The sequence below is a fragment of the Marmota flaviventris genome, chromosome 8 (genome assembly GCF_047511675.1).
Source record: "Marmota flaviventris isolate mMarFla1 chromosome 8, mMarFla1.hap1, whole genome shotgun sequence".
Taxonomy (NCBI): Eukaryota; Metazoa; Chordata; class Mammalia; order Rodentia; family Sciuridae; genus Marmota; species Marmota flaviventris.
In genome coordinates this window covers 23,755,303-23,776,936 of record NC_092505.1, presented here as the reverse complement: position 1 = coordinate 23,776,936, position 21,634 = coordinate 23,755,303, and positions in this window count along the sequence as shown.

The following is a 21,634-nucleotide window of genomic DNA, read 5'->3' as shown; positions in this document are numbered from 1 at the left end:
AATAACTCTCCTTCTACCTTTTTTGGTGAAGAACATTTTGTGGAAGGCTTTTGATGTTCCCAGATGGAAATAAGCAAGTGCGTGCTCCATTTTACCTTTTTAGTATAGAAGCTCAATCCATATGATTGGCTAATCCATCCTGCCCTTGCTTTTTGAAAATGTTTTCTGTGTTCTGTGGGTTTTTCATTGTTCTATTTTTCTTAGCTTTTATTTCACAGCCAGCCCATTCCACTGAGGGGAACCGCATTTCCACTGTCCACGGGAAAGTGGGCAGGAGAGAAGTTCTTTTTTGTATTTCTATGTGGGTTCTATATGCATCCTCTATGTGGATGTCCATCTCATTCCCAAGGTTTAGAAAATTTTCTGCTATTATTTTCCTGAAAAGATTCTTTATACCTTTAACCTGTATTTATTTGCCCTCTTCTATCTTGATGGTTCTTATTTTTAGTTTCCTAATATTGTCCTAGATTTCTTGTATTTTCTGATTACAGTTTTTTATTTGTTTTTCTTTACCATTGTCTTTCTTTATTGATTGTCCCACCTCAACTATGCTGTCTTCAAGGCCTAAGGCTGTTTTCTATGTAATCTGGACTCTGCTTGTTATACTTTCAAGTGAATTTTTACTTGATTTATTGTGTTATTCATTTTTAGGAGTTACGTTTATTTTCTTTTTAGACTATCTTTTTATTGAAATGGCCTTTCACTTCCTGTCATTGGTTTCTTAATTTGTTCTTTAGCCCATTGCTTAGATCTTCTCTTAGCTCATTAATCATTTTAATAATCAATTTAACACATCCTTCTTTTCTGAAGATTTTTAAAAGACTTTTGGGGGAAAATTGTAACTTTAAAGGGGAAACTTTTTTTTGCCTGTTTTTTCATGTTTACAGGGATCTTTGACTCATGTATATTGAGATGGATTTTTGTTTTGGGAGGATATGCTATGCTGTGTAGTGATCTCTTTTGTTATAAGCTCTGTATTGTTTGTACCTTAGCTCCACTATGTAGTATAAGTGTTCCTACCACCAATGCCTCTCAATTTGCCACTGCAAAACTGCTGATTTTTTTCACCCTTGTACAGCTTCTATACCACTGTGAATATTTCTGAGCTATCATTTGGAATATTTCTCTGATTATCAAAGGAATAGATGTCAAAGAATGGGATTTGATGTCCCCTGCTAGGCATTTCTATTTAGGGCCTAGTCATTGGTTTGGGTGTTGTCTTTCTCCTATTTACTGAGCTAAACTATTGTTGAAGCTGAAGCAGTGTAGTTTGTGTATAAAGGTAAATGAACTGTCATTTTGCTGAATTGTGAGTGTAGTACAACTGTGGAGCTTCTACACTGTGAATTCATCATGTACTAGTTACTTCTCAGGCCCTCTCAGAAAAAGTGAAAATAAATAACAGCAACAACAGTAGTGGTCAATATACAGAATTAGAATAAATGTCTCATGCCTACTATGGAATATTACCCCAAAAAGGGGAATACTGGGGTCAGCATTTAACAATATCAACAACAATAATTAGCCATTAACTAGATCTAAGCTTAAAATATACAGCAATAATAACCACAGCAAAATGAATGTGGGGCAGTAATTACATGAATTAAATTATTATTAAAGATAGTAAAATTACAGCTCATTTAGATTAAAAAAATGAGGTGTGAAATCAAAATAAAGTTTAAATATTCAACAGGTGAAGAGAGAAAGCAGGAGAGATATAGCAAGTAATGATTATAAAGAAGGAGTAATCAGAAGTAACTAAATAATAAGATAAAACATGTGAATGTGTCTATTGAAGGGGAAAGAGAAAAGTCATAATAAGATAAACAATAATGAGAGAAAAACCAAGCAAACAAAAAAACAATCCAAACAAATAAGAAAAATTCTTTTACCCTTCTATAGTCAAAACAAGACAATATAATAAAAGATTAAGGAAATAAAAACAAAACAGGAAGAAACATGATGAAAATGAAGAAAGAAAAAATAATATACTTATATATACATATATACATACATGTATATATTACTATATGCATATATACATACATAATATATATATTTATGTATATCTGTATACATACACGTGTGTGTGTGTGTATGTGTGTGTGTATACATATATCCATGAGTTGATCTGCCCAGGTAGTATACACACACACACACACACACACACACACTCACTCCTGCTCAATGGAAAAAGGAGAAAAGAAGAAAACAAATCTTAATGAAAAATGAAGGGATTGGGATTGTCTGTGCTGAGGTAGTCAAAACTGTTGGCAAGAATGGCTGATCATGGCCTGAGCCTTAATGTCCTTTTCTTCTGTTTCTTCTTGGACTGAGTACCGCTTTGAGGGAGTAAGGGTTGTGTGTTGTTACACTGTCTTCCTTGAGTTGCTTCCTAAACTGAGAGCTGGAGTGGTCTAGTATCAAAGCTGACTGTAGCTCTCAGCTTTCCTTTTTATCAGTTTAAGTTAGGACAGAGGAGAAGTTGCAACAACTTTGCAACTTTGTCTATGCAAACTAGGTAGCTGTATTACCAGGTCAAGATGCAGGGTTCTAAATATTAAGTTCAGGTGGCTGTTGTTTAGTACTGGCCCACCTTTCATAAGTTTGTTGTCAGGTATCTGCTCTAGAGAATAGCTCCAGCCATCCTATCACTGGCAGATGATGATCTCTGCTGGGAATCTGAAACTTGAGGGCCTCCTGAGAACCCCACTCTTGGGGCAAAGTTACCAGTCCTCTGTTGGTCTCACACATTTCACTGCCCACAGATGTGGCCTTTCCAGAATCAGACCTTGAGCACAAATGTATCCGCCTGTCCAGTGTCTGCTTTCTCTGGCTAATCCCACAAGCCATCAAACTGAAAAGGAAAGCAAGTGCACTCCACTCAGTGTCCCTGGCCTAAGTCCCCCTATGTGCAATCAGATCTGGGCCCTTCTTGGTCATGCCCCTCAGGCAGACTCTAGATTTCACAGCAGGCATAGGCAGGGACAGTTGGCTAAAGCTTGTTGTACACTCTTGGGCCCCAGCTGAAGAAAATGTTTACTAGGCCACTTCAATATGGCATCTCACCTCAGCTCTCTGCTCTCCAGCTGAGAAGCGGGCAGCACCACTCACACACTGGATCACCACACTGCTGTCTCTGAGTCACTCAGGTAGGTTCCTTGTGCTAAATTTTCTTTGTAGTTTCATTCTCTCTTTCTGTTTGGGTTGCCCCTTCCCTCTGGTGAACCGTGCTACGGGCTGGATCCCTGAGGTTTTCTTTCCTGTCCTGTTTAAAGCACCGAAATTTCTGTCTCTCTTTTATTCTATTGTTTAATTTTAGTGAATTCCCTCTGTTACCTGTAGAAGGCCGGCTGGCTGCAGCAAACTAACCAGGGGGGTGACGAATAACTTGTGTACGTTGATACAGCAGGAGTAAGAGCCGTTTATTCCAGGACAGGAGCAGTATTTATACATTCCACACAGCTTATCTAATTAACATAAACTAGATACATCAGTCAACCAATAAGGAATCTCCACACTTAATGGCTCGCTTTTGTTACTTCTCAAACCACTCCCTCTGGCATTTTGCCAGGCACCATCCAGACTTGTTTACGAACTCTAACATTCCCCTGGCTAAATGCCAGGTGTTATTTTGACTTGTTTACAGACTCTAACAGTTACCTACCTCACTGGAAAGGAATATTCCTGTTGCTTGAATCCTAAGCCATGGAGCAACTAGAAATCATACGCCTCCTCTGCTTGACCATCTTTATTGTCCCTAGAGAGGTATTCGTTTTCTTTGTTCTTGGAAACATGTAGAAGACTCTGACTTAGTGAACTTACTGTCCTCGAACACAGCCAAAATGGTTTCAGCAGCCAGCCACATGAATAAAGGAGTAACACAATACTTTGAAATCTACTATTGAAATTCATTATGAACAAAGCACCTTATGTTCAGGTGATCTAGGGATGTTACTCATAGATATATAAGGAGGATTAAGTGAAGGCAGAAGTTAGGACTGAGCCCAGGACTACTTTGTTCCAAGGTCTGAGCTTTTTCTTCACTTCCTTGGCAAGTCCTCAAACTACGTGCTGAGGCACCACTAATGAGTTTCAATAAGAATTACTGATTCCAAAGGCTAGGGATGTGGCTCAGTGATCTAGTGCTCCTGAGTTCAATTTCTGGTACCCTCCACCACCCAAAAAAGAATTACTGATTCCAAAATAAAACAAGAGCTTTAGTACTTTTTAGGGCTACTGTATTTCTCTCTATTTTTAAAATTGTAAGGCAAAAATCTCTGGCTACTCTATTCATTTTATTATATAGAATTGGTCAAGGAAAAAGTATTCTGGGTTCTACTCTGCCTACCACCCACTCTTTCCATATATGCACTATAGAAGTTAGTATTAACCAAGATAGATGGAGGTAGGAGGCCAAGAAGATAGCTTCCACCACTGCTATTCTGATGTTATAAAATTTTTTGTTACACAAGGTCTATGTATGGTACAGAAAACAGAATGAACCATGTTATTGATTGAATGCAAAAGACATTCTCCACGGGCTTTTTTAAAAAAGATGACAACTCTTAAAAATGCTTCATGTTTTCGAAATACATATTTTAAGGTATTTGAAGTAAAAAACAAACGGGGGATCCCTTTCTCCAAGAACATATTTCACCTTTCCTCATATTTGTCTACTAAGGTATTGGGGGTATTTCCCTAAGACATGTGCTTATGTCATGTTATATTTATGTTTATGTTATCATACTATTTCTTGATAATATGAGACTGGACCATGGGGTTGGCTCAGCCTGAACCATATCATATCTGTTTACAGAAATTTAAAGTTGTACAAATTAATAACTGGCAAAAAACATTTAAAATTGTACAAATTAATAACTGGCAAAAAATTGTCTACCATGTCATGTAAGTGGAAAAAAATAGTGAAGGTATATAAAGTAATGAAAGAGAAGAGAGATTAAGATTCTAATTCTTGAAAAACCAAATATTTCTTTCTTTTTAGTTTTTCTTTTCTTTCTTTCCTCCTCCTCCTTCTTCTTTTGTATATTTTGACTAAATCTACCCAAATTCTTCTGTCTCCTATTCCTGGAAACCATGAAAGAAACCAAATCTTAAATCTGCCCTTGATGATCATGAGATATCCCTAATTTTTCTTAGTATCTTTCTTCCTATTTTTCCTCCTAAAATAACTTATTTTTTGTTACTTGTAACTAAGAAATAATAATGATTCAAGCTTCCTAGTGTTTCAAATAAAAGAAAGCAAAACATTTTTATTCTCATTTTCCTTGAATTTGCTGATAGATTCATACCCAAAATGTGATAATTTTGTACACACTAACAGATTCTGCATAAAGGATGTTTTTCTTGGTTCATGTAACTCAGCGAAGGAAAGAGCTACAAAGAAAGTCAGCAATCTTGCTTTCAACATTAGGGGTTTTTAAAAAGAAACTTTTATTTGGATTTGTGATAATTTGTATCATTGAATTTTCATTGAATTTGTAGCACCAAAGTTCTAAGTTTTTGGAAGCCTGATTATTTTTTTACTCACAAAAGCACATTCTTCATGGAAAACAAAACAAAACAAAACAACAACAACAACAAAAATCTCACTCCACCTCATTAAAAGCATGATGTTAAAGGTAACTTTTCCACAATTGTTGTGTTCATTCTGAAATAAAAGTGAGATTTAATTATTTGAATTGTTAATTATTTGGGATTAGTTTACTTTTTTAGATAATGGACTCTGTACAGTTTCACACACATTTCTCATTTTCAACTACCAAAAAATAGAAGGAAACCTTAAAATTTTCATAATTTGATTATTTGGTAAAGAAATGGAAGCCAAGTAAAATAAGTACCTGGAAAGGAATTTTCTTCATAGGTGACTGATTTTAGGGTTTAAAGCTTTCTTTTACATAGATACATCCAACTATATTTGGAATCGGGGTGATTTAGTTTTTACTTTTGAAATGCGGGATGTATGTAGACTAGGCGTTGTTCATACAATACTAAGTGAAATTCAGACTAATGAGGAATTAAATGAGAAAAACCAAGTTTAAATGATTGTTACTAAAATCGCATTTTTGAAAAATTAGAGGATGATGTCAGAAATAAACTTTTTTTTTCAATTTTCCAAAGTCTGCATCTATGCATTTAGTATGAATTTTCTTCATAATGCCCAAGCATGTAAACAATGAGTTGTTATTTTGAGTTGAATTGTGTCTGAGTCCAAGTTCTAGTTATCAAGGTTTTACCATGCCTGGTGCTAAACATTATGGGGAAAGAAAAACTTCTGTGAGGGTTGTAAGTCTCCAAATTACAAGGAATTTCTGGTTTCCAGCATACCGGAGGCAGGGGGCAGCTAATGACCTATTATACATAATAATGGGATTCCTTCTGTGCCTACAAAGTACAGGGACTCTCACCAAGATTTCCAAAGCTAGTGGCTAGTGTCCAGGTGCTTGAGGCACATCTTGAGGATGATTTCTGTTTGGAAAGCTGCTGACAAATGGGAGACAGTTCTTTGTCTCTTATGGAAACATTCAAATACCTGCTATCAAAACAGGCTTGCAGATATTCGCAAGTTCTCTCATTTCTTGAGTTTCTTTTCTCCTGTTAACAAAATGCCATCATCAGTTTCTCTCCTTCTCCTTGAGTCTCAACCTTTCAATTAATCCTGGTGACACCTTGCATGAATCAGGCTCCTTCAGTTGCAATGTCCAAGAATGAAATTCAGACTCATTTAAGCACATAAGAGGGTTTATTGTTGTCTTAGTGTGTTTGAACCGCTGTAACAATGTACAGTAGACTGGGTAACTTTTTATCATTATTCAAAAAATTTTTAATTGTTGCATTATAATTATACATAATGGTGGGATTCATTGTGCCATATTTGCAAATGCACACAATTTGACCAATCTCTCTGCCCAGTACCTTCCCTTTCACTCCCATCCTCCCTCATCCATCCACTTGTTCTCCTGTAATGATTTCCTTCTGTTATTATCATTATCATTATTATTATTTCAATTTGTTTATCACAATTAGATGTATAAGTGGGATTTATTGTGATATATTCATAAAGAACATAACATAATTTAATAGATTTTTGTTATAACTGGGTAACTTTTAAACATCAAAACTCCAGACTCAGTGTTTGGAGAGGGCCTATGTCCTGGATCATAGATGGATATCTATTTACTGTGATTTCACCTGATGGAGAAGGACTCACTATCTATAGTTTTCTATAAATGCACTAATCTCATTCATGAAGAGGAGTACTTATGACCTGATCATTCCACAGGTCCACCTTCAAATGCCATCATCACCTTGGAGATAGCTTCTACTATTTAGAACACAGTAATTGGCTTAAAAAAGTGAGATCTCCCTTGGTGCCATTGGTGTAGGGTTAACTTTTCACCAAGTGGTTGAAATATTATACTTCCTGCTCTGCAGCTTGCTCTGATTTTCTCCTTGTTGGGCTTTTTCTAAAGCAGATTCACTCTACTAGTGTCAGAGGTGGCTTCTAATAGTCTTTGGCTTACTTTATTCTTACTTGTTTTTGCTAAAGTCTCTGAGAATGCTCTGATTGGTCTAGTGTTATGAGCTTATCTCTGAAGTAGCCATTGTGGATGGGGAGAAAAAAAAATTTGGATTAGCCAGACCAGGAAACAGGGAGTTTGATAAAGTCCATCTGAATAATCAGAATGGGGAAGAAGGTTTCTCCTTAAATAGAACTACAGAAGAAAAGGAAAAACAAAAAGGTATGCTTACTACAGGGCTCTCTTTCACAGGGACCCTGATATAAGGAATCCTTTTATCTTTCATGTTTTTACATAAAGAAATCTACTGGTCAGTAGTAGTTCAAGGATACCAAGATGGTAGAGATTGGTATAGGAAAAAGGGAAGGGAGGAGAAGGGAGGAAACACGGGGATAGGAAAGACGGTGGAATGAGATGGACATCATTACCCTAAATACACGTATGAAGACACTAATGGTGTGACTAACTCTACTTTGTGTACAACCAGAGATATGAAAAATTGTGCTCTATATGTGTACTATGAATTATAATGCATTTCACTGTAATATATAACAAATTAGAATTAACAAAAAAAAAAAAAAGGAAAAAAAAAGATACCTCTGGGGGACAGGGCAGGAAATCAGACAGTTAGGTCCCATTACCAAGACAACTCCTGCCACACGTACAATATTTTAAAATAACCAATGGGGGTAAAGTGGGAAGCATTCTGATTAGATTTTTCTAAAGTAACCTATGGGGGGAAATTGAAGAGTATTCTAATCAGGTATCATAAGGTAACCAAAGGTAGCAAATGGGGTAAGGTCTTCATGTCTGTATAGGAAAGAGAATGCCTCATTGCTCTTCAGTATAGAAGACCCTAATTTGCAGACATTGGGGCATTCAGCCTCTCTTGGTCAGCCCACTCAGCTCTACTTAATGAAGTGCTAACTTCACCTTTAATAAACTTGTACTGTACCTATTACTTCTGTGTGTCTTGCTTAATTCTTTGTTTAGGACACCAAAGATCTAGACTCCAACTGAACACCTCAACAGTAACATATTTTCCTTGCCCAGACAAAAGTCTTAAATTCAGGACACAAATGTATAACTATTAGGTTATAATGGAACCAATTATATCTCATTCTTTATTACCACTTTTATCAGGAAAACCAAATTACATCTTCACAATTCACATATTCTGTTATAATATCTTAAAAGATATTATATATCTTAACAGTCAAATGACCCTAAATGTTAAAACTATTCCTTTTTTATCATTTTGCTTAGAATCATGCTATATCCATACAATGATACCTCTGGGTTAGGTTAGAATCTTAACTTTTCCAAGACTCACAAAATCAACTTTCACTTGTGAAACTTCTTCCAGTCGTTTTTCTTTGAAACGCATTTGAATGGTTGCTTCCAGGTAAGTCTTAATAATGTTCAACTTAATTTGTTTATAAAATAAAGTTTACCTTGTATTTAGTTTGTTCTATAAAACAGGCAAGGCTCTAGAGCCACAGGTATATGACACAATGCTATTGGAGAGATTGTGGTGTTGAAAAGGAAAGATTTATAATCACAGCTAACAGCAAGTCACAAGTACTGTAGTCAAGATCCAAATGCAACATTCGGGCAGAGTAGATTAGGGATGAGTTTCCATTTCCAGTAAGTAAAATCTAAAATTGTTAACATGACGTTTGTAGACTTCAGTACTCCAGCTCAAATTTTCCTGTCTTACCTCTGCACCTGCCCTGACTGCAGTGAGATAGATGAGCTGGCTGTTGGGCTCTTCATGTATTGTGCTCTCCTGTCTCCAACCTTCTCTTTATTCTGTTCTGAACTATGTGTCCCACTTAATTTCTATTTCTGATAATCTTACCTTCCTTTAATACCAATATAAAAGTTTTTTCCAGTCTCCTTCTAGTATTAAAATTTTCCACTTTACTTTTTGAATTTGATTGCTCTCTTTAATGATACCATAGCTCTTTGTATTTCTTCTCATGGTATTTATTGTGTGTGTGTGTGTGTGTTGTAATTGATATGATGCTATAGTTTACAGCTTTCTCTCTTCTGCCATCTACTCCAACCTCCTACATCGATTCTTCTCTTAGCTCACAACTTTGTCTCAATTTTTATTATGATAGAAATTGAAAAAGAAGTTTCTTGGGAATGAAATAGACCAAATTGCTCTATGTGCAGGCAATCTCACCACTGTGTGCAATTATAATAAACCAATGAACAACATAAATGTAAATAATGGAAGGAAGATCAGAAGAGTAAGAAAAGGGAGAGGGAAGGGATGTAATGAGGGAAAAGGAAATTATCAAGGAAAAAATTAGAGCAAATAATGTTATCTGCACATATGAATATGTCACAATGAATCCTACTATTATAGATAATTAAAACAAACTGATAAAAACATAAGAAGGAGAGCTACATGAACAAAAGAAAATAGAAACTGAAGGGAGTTTCCTTTTGCCCATCACAGGGAACCACAGTCCTCTTCACTGTTTCCTGAGGTCAAATTGTCTCTGCAGTGTGGTGGATCTCACTTCTCCTTGGCTCAAGTGTTCTGATCCTGAAATCATTATTACTGCATTTACACTATAAGTACTTTCCCTTGTTTTGTTTTCTTTCCCTCAGCATATAAACATTCTTTGGTATCAGATATTTTAAATTAAGAATCCTCCTCGGCCTGAAGTCTCATTTCAGTCCTTTATCTTTTTTCTTTGTTTACCTTTATGAAAAACATTCTTGAAAGGGCTTAACATAGTCTGTTTGTTGCTCAGCTTTTCATGCCTGTGTCCACAATACCAGATAAGAACAACTTAGAAGAGGAGAGATTTATTTTGGCTCAGGGTTTCAGAGGCTCTAGTTGATGGTTGTTGGCTGGCTCCAAGACAGAAACATATGGCAGAAAGGCATTATGGAGGAGAGTTTCTCAGTTTATAGAGGCCAGGAAGCAGAGAGCGAGAAAGAAAGGGGCTGGGGAGAAGATAAACTCTTCCAGAGCAGGTCACCCCAGTGACCTACTTTCTCCAGCTAGATCCCACTTCCCGATAATCCATTTATTATCAATGGATTAATCCTTCAAGTGGATGAGGTCAGATCGTTCTGATCCAATTATTGTCTGAAAGCCCCCCTTCTGAACCTTGTTACATGGGGGACAAAGTTTTCAACATATGAGTCTTTGAGAGGACATGCCAGATTCATTTCATAACAATCTTTTTTTTTTTTTTTTTTCTATCTCTTTACTATAGAGACTTAAATCAGTGGAGTGACCCCAGTACTGCATTTTGGGTCACACATCTTGGAACATACCATTGTCTTAGATTTCATGCTTGTTATGCTTTGGTTTTGAGGTGTCCCTCGAAAGCTCCTGTTATGCAAGAATATTCATAGGTAAATTTATTAGATTATTAGAGCTATAACCTAATTAGTTCATTCTAGGTTAAATGCCTGGGTGGTAAGTGTAGGCAGGTGGGGCATGGCTGGAGGAGGTGGGTCACTAGGGATGGGCCCTGAAAGGGTACATCTTCCCTGTTGTGGCCCCTTCTTCCCGCTAGCTCTTTCTCCTTCCTGATCCCACTATAAGCTAAGCAGCAGCCTTCCTCTGCTGGGCTCTTCCTCCATAATGTTGCTTCACCTTGGGCCCAAAACAATGGAACCAGATGTCTAAGGACTGAGAGCTCTGAAACTGTGAACCCCAAATAAACTTTGCCTCCTCTAAGTTTTTACTATCAGGTATTTTGGTTTAAGTGACACAAATTTGACTAAAGCAATGATAATCTGACTTTCTCATTTGTCTACTTGGATTGTTCCTTGCCTGCGTTTTATTTTTAAAATATTATAATTCCTCAAACTTAATTCTTGGATTTTTAAAAACCTGTGTTATTTGATTCATTCATCCATGTGTGCATATACACACAGAGTAGTATGTAGCTTTACTGATGAGATCTGAATTTCACAGAAGCAGTGACAAGAAACCACTTTGGAAGCAGAGACAGCCAATCTTCAGCAGTTACAGAACCTGATACAGCCTTGATCTTGATTTTCCCCGCCTCCATACTATGAAAACTAAATGTCTGTTGTTTCCAAACTATCTAGTCTCAAGTATTTTGTTATAGTAGCATAAATGGGCTAAAACATATGCCTTTTTTTTTTTCAGAAACAGAACAAATTTTCTCACCAAAAGGGAACTCATGCTGTTGGTAAAAATGTTACTAATGGCAATATATAAAATTATGGAGAAAATACTATAAAAAGATATAGTATAGGAATTTGAGAAAGTTTTACTCTGACTTAGTATGACTTGTGATGTCACATAAGGCTGGAGAGGTTTTATGTCATAAACTGATTTAAAAAAAATAGGTTTCCCATTTAGATTGATGAGTCAGTAGATTTCAGCAATAATTGTCATGTTGAAACATTTTAAAGAGTCACAATGTGACAGTAAAATTCAAGAAAACTTCTGCTAAAAACAGTTGCACAGTATTAGCAAAGTCCAAGATAGATTTAATTTTGCATCCTATCTGGAAACAAAAGGCTTGTTCTGGAAGATCCATACTTGTGTCAGTACTATTAGTAACTCATCAATGCTGCCTCCAGGAGACATTTGTCTTTATTGTTATAAAACTCCAACACAGTCATTAAGCCTTGCTTTCTTCAGAGTTGCACTCAAAACTGATCATAGCCATCCCCACAGGTATCAGAATGATATCTGATGGTGGTATTAATTGGTCTTTCTGTGATGATTAGTAATATTGAGCATACTTTTGCAGAACTTATTATCCATTTGTACATCTTCTTTGGAAAGATGTCTATTTAAGCATTTAGTCCATTTTTAAATTAGGTTGTTAGATTTTTTAAATTGAGCTGGAATCCTTAAGTGAAATACATCAATTACAGAAGCACAAATTCTTCATTAATCTACTTATCTGAAGTTTCTACAATAGGCAAATTCATATAATCCGAGAGAATAGACTGTAGCCAGGGGAAGGAGATGGAGGAAGGAGAAATGAAGTTGTTCAACGGCCATAAAGTTTCAGTTGTGCTAAACAAATGAGTTCTAGAGATTTTCTGTAAAACATTGTCTTAATAGTTAACAATACCATATTGTGCCCTCAAATTTTTGTTGAAGGTTAAAAAAAGGAAACTGAAACTTCATGGAAATCATGTTGCAAATGAAAACCTTGATATGTTTTCATTGCTTCTTCAGTTAAAGAGAGAGAAAAATGAGTGTTGAGAGAAGACAGTTGTTACCTGCCAGGTGTCACGAAACCACCTGTGGAACTATGGTGTTACTGTGGTCCCTCCTTTCAACACACGAATATCACAGGGGAGGATCCTTTCTATATCTGTTATCCTTAGTCTGGAAACTGGACTTTCAGAGAAGGACTGCCATCTGATAATGTACTCAGGATGAGGTTATCTGATCTGTCCCTAGACAAGTTCTGGATTTCTGCAAAGATGGCTATCCAACCATTATAGGATGGTAATAAAATTTTGGCTGCAGTTAACAAATTGTTACATCATTTACAAAGAAGGAAATCACCTCACTTTTTTGAACAATTAGTATTTATGCAGGGGAAAAGTACAGTTTTCACATTAAATACCTCAATTTCTGTCTTTAGTTTAAAACACAACACCTTTGATTATTATATATCTTAATTTTGAAAGATTAAGAAGATAATGGATTTTCCAAAGTCTGTTAGTTCTATATTTTAATATGAATGTATCATTTAGTCAAAAAATATGTTTTCAACATTTTATAAAATAATTTAAATTACTAATTTTACATTTGGAAAAAGTAATGTCCTTTCGACTTAAGTCAGTTATTTATTATGTTGTTATCATGAGTTTTTAAAATTTATGAACATAAAGAATGAGATTCATGTCAAAATCATAAGGTAAACTTAATTACTTTTTAAAAGTAGAAGTTACCTTTCCAGCCATTTAAACTGGAGAAAAAACTACTCTTGCAACACATTGCTCTTTCCCATCTTGTATTTGTTTATGATAAGAGTTTTAGGCTTTCATAAAGTTAAAAGATTCAGATACATAGTCAAGAAATTAAAAAAAAAAAAAACTAAAGTTTTTTAGCGTAATATTTACGTCTCTGGAGAGGGTATCCATACTAAAGAAGAATAAACCCGTGAAAACAGTACATGCAATTATTACTTGATTACTACAAATGCTGCTGATTATGTTAATATATGAAATTTTGGAATAAGAGTTCAGGGGTTTCTTTAGGTCTAAAATGTTTTTATAGATTCCTCCGGGGTAAAAATTTGAGAAAGGCTGATCTAGACAGCGCAGGATTATCCTACTCAAAGCATTTCATAGGAATCTCCAGATTCCAAACTTGGAAAGACCCTTGTTTGTCTCTAGTTAGTAAACTCATCAGTCAGCATTTATAATGGCCCCAAACTTCCCTGGTTTTCTAGGAAGGACTTCATATTCAGATGAATTGATAGTGCTTTTCCTCCATGCCCTTGAAAGCTACTACTCAGATTTTCTCATCTTGGTAAATGTTACCATCTTCCATCTACAATTTCCAGGTTGAAATTTCCTTTTTCCTCACTCTTTCCCTGCTGTTGAGTAGAGAAAGTCTAATCTAATCTATCTTTAAAGCAAATCCTGAATCCTCTTCCAGCACCATCTGTTACCACTTATATTCTGGGCAAACAATGCTATCTTTTGCCCTGATTATCCAAAGAGCTACCTGAATAATCTCTTCCTGCTTTTCCATTGCTCTATGTTTGTTCTCCCTAAACTGAAAGTCTCAAATCAGATGAGGTTTTTTTTTGTTCCTCGACTTCCCTCCCCAACTAAACATTCTTCACCTGTGCAATGGTTTGGCTATGAGGTATTATTGAATAAGTTCATGTGATAGATAGTGCAGGAAGGTTTGGAGATGAAATGAGTACATTTTAAGAACAGTAACATAGACAGTGACTAACCCATTTGATGGATTAATAATTAGAAAGAACTACAGTACTGGAGTGATAACTGTAGGCAGGTAAGGTGTGGCTAGAGAAAGTAGTTCACTGGGAGTGTGCCTTTGGGGTTTATATTTTGTCCCTCTCTTCCCCTACCCACCTTTCTGGCTGCCTGAGCTGAGCATCTTTCCTCCAGGATTCCCTTCTACCATGATGTTCTGCCTCACTCAGACCCACAGCATGGACTGAACTTCTGAAACCCTGACCCCCAAAGAAACTTTTCCTCCTCTAAGTTGTTCTTGTTACGTATTTTGATCACAGTGATGAGTAGCTGACTGACACAGGTAGCTTCCCATCATATTTAAAATAAAATAGGTTTGCTGTCCCCAAGTCCTGTCTGACCAGTACCTTGCCCACAGCTATGCTCACATCTCCTGTGATATCCCTGACTCCAGTCTCATGCTCTCTTTTCCTCATTTGCACTTACTAGTTCCTTTTCCTGGGTATGTCTTCCTGATCTTCTTTCTACTTGTTCCTTCTTGCCTTTCAAGTCACACCTTAATGTAATCTATTAGAGAAGGCTTCTCTGAGCTCCAATTTAAGCTTCACTGAGTTACTTTTTTTAAAAAAAATAGTTAAATTTTACAAATAAAAATTATATGTATTCATGGTATACAATATGATGTTTGATATAAATATACATTCTAAGATGGTTAAATCAAGTTAACAAATGTTTCCATCACTTTAAATGCTTTTGTTTTGGTTGGGGCAACACTTGAGATCTATATGTCTTAGCAAATTTAAAGTACATGATATGTTTTTCTTTCTTTTTTAATTTATAAAAACCATATATATTTGTTATATACAAATTTTGAAATATGTATACATTGTTTAGTGGCTAAGTTGGTATAACTAATTATGCATTACCTTGTATACTTATCAATTTTTTTTTGTGGTAAGGACATTTCAAATATACTCTTGAGGTCATCTCTAATAAATCATATTGTAAGAACCTAATACATTGTGTGTTGTTATCAACTAGAGTGGCCCACTGTTTATTCCTAACTGAAACTTCATACTTTCAGGTGTCTTCAACCATGCTACTCTTACCTCAGCCTCTGGTAACCAACCTACTTTCTGTTTCTACGAATTAAACTTGTTTTACAGTTCACATACAAGTGAGATCATGTGATATTTCTCTTTTTTTCCCTAGTTTATTTCATTAAAAATGTGTCCTCTAAAATCATCTATGTGAGTGCAAGTGACAGGATTTCTTTGCATATCCTTCTGTTTTGATCTTCTGCAGGGCACTTGGTGTTGTGACAGTTTCTGTTTTACGTATGATTTATTTATCTGCTTTTGATTTCTTTCCTATTTCTTTCCTATTTCTATTGAAGGAAAAATATTTAAGGCAAGGATATTATCTATTATCTGTGCTGTTCACCACTGTAGCCCCAACCAGTAAATGTGCTTGGTATGAAAAGCACTTAAATATTGAATAAACTTGTAAAAATGACCCACTGTGCAAATTGACAGTGACCTGCATTCAAGGCCAGAAGCATTTGTTGATCCTTCTAAGTATAGGAAACATGGTGCGACTTGTGCAAGTTTCAGACACATCAACATCACCTTAATTTCTACATGTGTAATATGAGAATGTTGGATCAGAATGATGCTCAGGACTGTTTTCAACTGTACAAATACACATTCTATAATGAACTGTGGTAAGTTGCACTTTAAACTTCTAATGGCTCTTATCACAAAATATTTATAGTAATCTCTAAACTTTAACAGCAAGAATATCATGCATATTATTAACACACAGAGTCTCGAGGTTCAAGTCAGATGTATTCCCTTATAACATGATTTATTAGAGATGACCTCAAACAACAATTGCTATAAACTTTTCAATATGAAACTTTTATTAACATCATAAAAAAGATAGTAACATTTCTAAATCTTAGGACATGTTTTCCTCCTTTATTGATGTGGGAGACTTTTAAAAAATGTATTTTCCACCTTCAGTTGGAAATGTTTATTTTCATTTCATACAGAATTGCTATGTTACAATTAACAGTAAGTGGTGGCTGACAGGTATAACTGACAAAAACACATTATTTTTGTGGGAAGGTAGGGAGAAACATTTACAAAATCAATATGAATCCATTTGGGGAAGTGGAGTTGTTTTGAGAAATATAAATATCTTCACTCAGTTTTTGTCCATTTACTGAAAACACAGTGTGAAACTAAAATCGAAAAAGCAATATTCTTCTAAACATGCTCATTAAATAACATTCCATATAAAAAGATGATTTTATTGCTATCATCACAAATATTTTCCGTACATTCAATATTTTCCTCAGTCCCTTGTGACTAACTTTACATCAATGTTAGCAAGGATTCCTTAAAAGACAATTCACAAAATTTTCAAATACCTTAAAGCCATTCTTTTAGCATGTTGACTATATAATATTAATCATCCCTTTAGGTCAAAATTGATATTAAATTTTATATTAATCAGAATGATGTTTTCGTATATTTTTCTACTTTAATATCAGAATTTATTTTTTCTTCATAATAATGAGCTAATCCTCTGTAGCAGCTGATTTGTCAGGCTAGTCAACAAAGCAAACAAACTAAATCCCCCTTTATTCCCACAATATTAACCACAGAAAACCAAATGAAAAAAAGTTTATCCATACAAGACTATCACTGTGTTCTAAAATTGTGTTCCAAATATTTTTCTAATTATTTTCCAATATAGTAAGTTTGCTTTTACCACTTCAATGATTACCAGTGTTCATGTGACTAAAACCTATAGCTGCAATCAAAGGCTCAATTCTGTGTTGCGAAATCTCTACCATAGATTTCCCTTGATAATTCCAATATGGTTTCAATCTCAATATATCCCTATGCTGAAATAATCATTCCCAATCCCCAAGTCACCTTCCATTGTCAATATTACCTATCAGTAATATTATTTTCTCTTAGTTTATATATATATATATATATATATATATATATATATATATATATATGAAATATAAGTTGAACACTTACCATATAAGCAGAAGAGTGGAAGCAAACAGACAAGGTCTCCGCAGGGATGATAGCCTTAACTAAAAGAAGTTGTAGCTAACCAGTTGTAGTTCAATGCAGTAAGAGGTAAATGTAAGTTTTTATGGAAATATAGAATGTAATACTTGGTATTTGGATATCAGAGGAGGATTCCTAAAGACAGCATATCTCAGAGTTATAAAGTTTTGGTAAACATAATCAGGAGAAGGAAGAAGTGAAGTTTTGGAGTAGAATTTAAGTTTTTGTAAACCTCATGCGTAGATTCAAGATGCAAAAGAACACTTGCACATCTGAGAAACTGGAATTCATTATGGTTGGGTAAAGTCTCATTTCTCTAGTGATCAGATGGGGATAACAATAGTTCTTTTTTTTTTTTTTTTTGGTACTGGGGATATAACCCAGGGATGCTATGCCACTGAAATACATTCCTAGCTATTTTTATTTTTTTTTTTTATTTTGGAACAGGGTCTTACTAAGTTGTTTATGGCCCCACTAAGTTCCTGAGATTGACTTCAAATTTGTGATCTTCCTATCTCAGACACCAGGCCCAATGGATTAGAAGTGTAGTAGGTTTTTTTTTTTTAATATCTTATAATTTAGATCCCCATTAGTAAAGTCTGTAAATGGAAAATTTACCATTGTTAAAGACTAGCTTCCTTGATATTATACAAATAATTCTGTTTTACTGATAATGTTTATAAGACTAATTCTGTTTTGTCTGAATTCTATAATATATTCTAAAGCAATCATACTAGGAAGTGAAATGAATTAGGAAGGTATATGATTGAAACTAGTACATTTCTTATTTTAAATAGGAATGCTGGTGTTATTTGTGATATCTATCTATCATCCATATTTTAATACCATATGATTTGAGAAGGACTTAAAGCACAGCATCTTCCAGTTAACATACAAAATATATTTTTGAAAACCAAATGTTTTGGGTGAAAGTCCTAACCAGGGGCCTGTAAGAAGTCTCTCTATTTTAAATTAAAGGACCCATGATACATTTAATATTAACAAAAAGTCCAAACAAATACCCTAAAAACATAACTTTAATTGTGGAATAGCCACATACATATACAGAGATTCACAGAAACCCACCTCATAAGTGTTAGAGCATAATTCTCTACCCATCAGATAATATTTTAAAGCTGTTTTGTATGCATAACATGTACTTTATAAATTATTATATTTACTTTACAATAGTAAATAATGCCTAATATTCATTAGATTTGTTTTAAAGAGCAAATATATATATATATATATATATATATATATATATATATATATATATAATTTATATTATATATATGTATATACATATGTATATATATATATATATATATATATATATATATATATATATAAATTAAACAGTTCATGTAAAGACTTTTCCCCCAATAAGTAAAGTTGAAACCTAAAACTTGACCAAGGTTAAGAAGCAAGTTGGAGAGCAGGGTTGAAGACACCTTCTTCCTTCAAGTAGAAGGAAGTGATGATGTATATTGTCAAGCAAACTATCCATTGAAAGAAACTGATTGAGATATATGTTGTTGTTTTTTTAAATCAACAATCAAGATAAAGTTCCCTGAACATAAAACTTTTTTCTTTAATTTCAAGAAAGACTTAAAGGATGAGGTTAATTAAAGATGAGAAAACAAGGGGCTGGGGCTGGGGCTCAGCAACAGAGCGCTTGTCTAGCACATGCAAGGCCCTGAGTTCAGTCCTCAGCACCATATAAAATAAAAATAATAAAAGGTATGTGTCAACTACAACTAAAATAAAAATATTTTTAAAAAGATGAGAAAACAACAAAATGGATTTTCTCCCTTCTAGAGATTGTTTTGTAAGTTTATTTGTTGAGAGATAGGAGGCCTGTTTTAAGAAAGAGTAACCATTAGCACATTATTATATTAATTGATTCATGCATATGAATAAAATAAGATAATTATATAAAATAGTCACTCTTTATTACACCACTGTCACTGTCGAGATAGCCTGTTGGCATTTTTGTCATTCCATCAGGATTCTTGCCTCTTCCAGATTCAAATCTCAGACATATTAAGTTGATACCTAAGAATTCTTTTCAAAATATCTATACAAAATCCTAATGGCTTCTTCATTTTATGTGGATTGTAATTCAATAATTTTTCAATATATCATTTTTGGTTGAGTTTGTTATGAATTCCTAAATAAACATCAGGGGATCAATATTAGTTATATGGAGAAAAATACATATTCTATGTGTGAAAGTCAGATGTTAAAATTTAAAAAAGCATTTATCAGGCATACTTTACCCAGGAAGATGGCTTATGAGATATACATCATTCCTGCATTAGTTTTCCACATTGTTAATATTATCCACGAATTAAAAAAATAAAAACATTTGTAACTATTTTAAATAAAGTACTCCCACTATCAGATATAATTCAGGATGGTAAACTGAGCACAACTATTTTTCAGCATCTTTGATGGTAACAAATAAATCATGTCCTCCTTTTTCCTCACAGGGATCTAAACAAAATGATACACAAGAAAAGAAGGAAATGCAAATAAAAAATATTAACTTAATTATTACTAAACCTTAAACTGGAATATTTGGCTTTATGTGAAAGTCAAATCAGCCTAGAAAATGAACGCACTTATTCAAATATGGCAAAACAGAACCAAAAAAAGCCTCCTATTTTAGAAATCACTTTCTGGTGCTGTATTCTTCAATCCTACAGGCAAAAATTACAGATGTGGAATAATCAGAATAGATAACGTAACTGAGGGTCTCTTAGTGGAGAAGGTAGCTAGAGAGGATGCATAAAACCAGAAGAAAAGAGTGGCTTAATGAGAACACTGGTAAGGGACCTCTTAAGAAAGAAAAAAAGGAGAGGATGAATTGATCAGGCTAATGATATTCTTATCATATTCCCTAATTTAAAAAGTCACTACATTTGCCCTTAGATAAAGTGAGTTAAAGCTTTGGAGAGAGACCAGGGATATTATACTTTGTGATCAACTTTTATATGAAGAAAATAAAATATTTTTCCTTTAACATTTCCCAATGCTTTATTCTCTGATAAAATTTGATGGAATACAGCTTTTTTTTTCATTCAAATACCCTGTTTTGAAAGAGGAAGTAGTATATACAGAAAGGTCATTACCTTGATAAAGTAAATCCATTGTACCCTCCTTACCCCCATGGAATTTGACTAAACCATCTCATATGGGTACAACCCTCAGCAGAAAAGATCAGTAATACTCTCGACAGTGCTTCCAGCTGCCATTTTCATGAGGCAATTTCTCTGATATCACTCACTACTTCTTTGGGTATTTTTCTGTGAGCAGAAGACCTAAAATAGGTCAGAATAGGACAGTATCGATACATACTGCAAGCTCACCCTACAGTAAACCTTAAAAGTGGATCATCTTTTATTTCTCATTTAAAACTTCATCCAGTTGCATCAAAAGTTCTTTAGAGAAATGAAATGGTAGCATAAATATACTTGAAGAAAAATTCTTATAGTCCAGCAATAAAATGTTAGCACTTTCGTAGAATTATAATAAATTTGACTATAAGTCCATATAAGTCCAGTCAAAAATGTCATATAGGAAAAACCTTCAACTATTAATTCCCTTTGCAAGTTAAAGTCCCATAGCCAAAAGGTTAAAATCAATTTTTTTTTTTTTGGTTACATTGTGAGTGAAAAACCCAAAGCCATCCCTCCGGTGTCTTTGTCTATTGTTTCTGATCTAGAGACCTTTTCAAAGCAGAGATGAAGCCGGGTTTCTAACAGCCCTGGGGAAGCTATATCTTTCCAGAGTGGGTTCAGTCACACCAGGGGCTTCTTATTTGCAAAGCAAGCTTTCTGATATGCTTTCCTTTTAAAAGAGACCAAATAATTAATAGGACACATGAGACTATCACAGCACTTTCCTCGTCTGCACCAAATTTTGGAAACAGGCAAACTTCCAACCATTGAAACAGTGAACTGAAAGTTATGCTTTCAGAACCATTGAAAGTTATGCTTTCAGGGGAAAGGAAGATGGCGGCGAGGGGAGTGCATTGCCCCCGTGTGCTGCTTCACTGTGTGGGAGTAT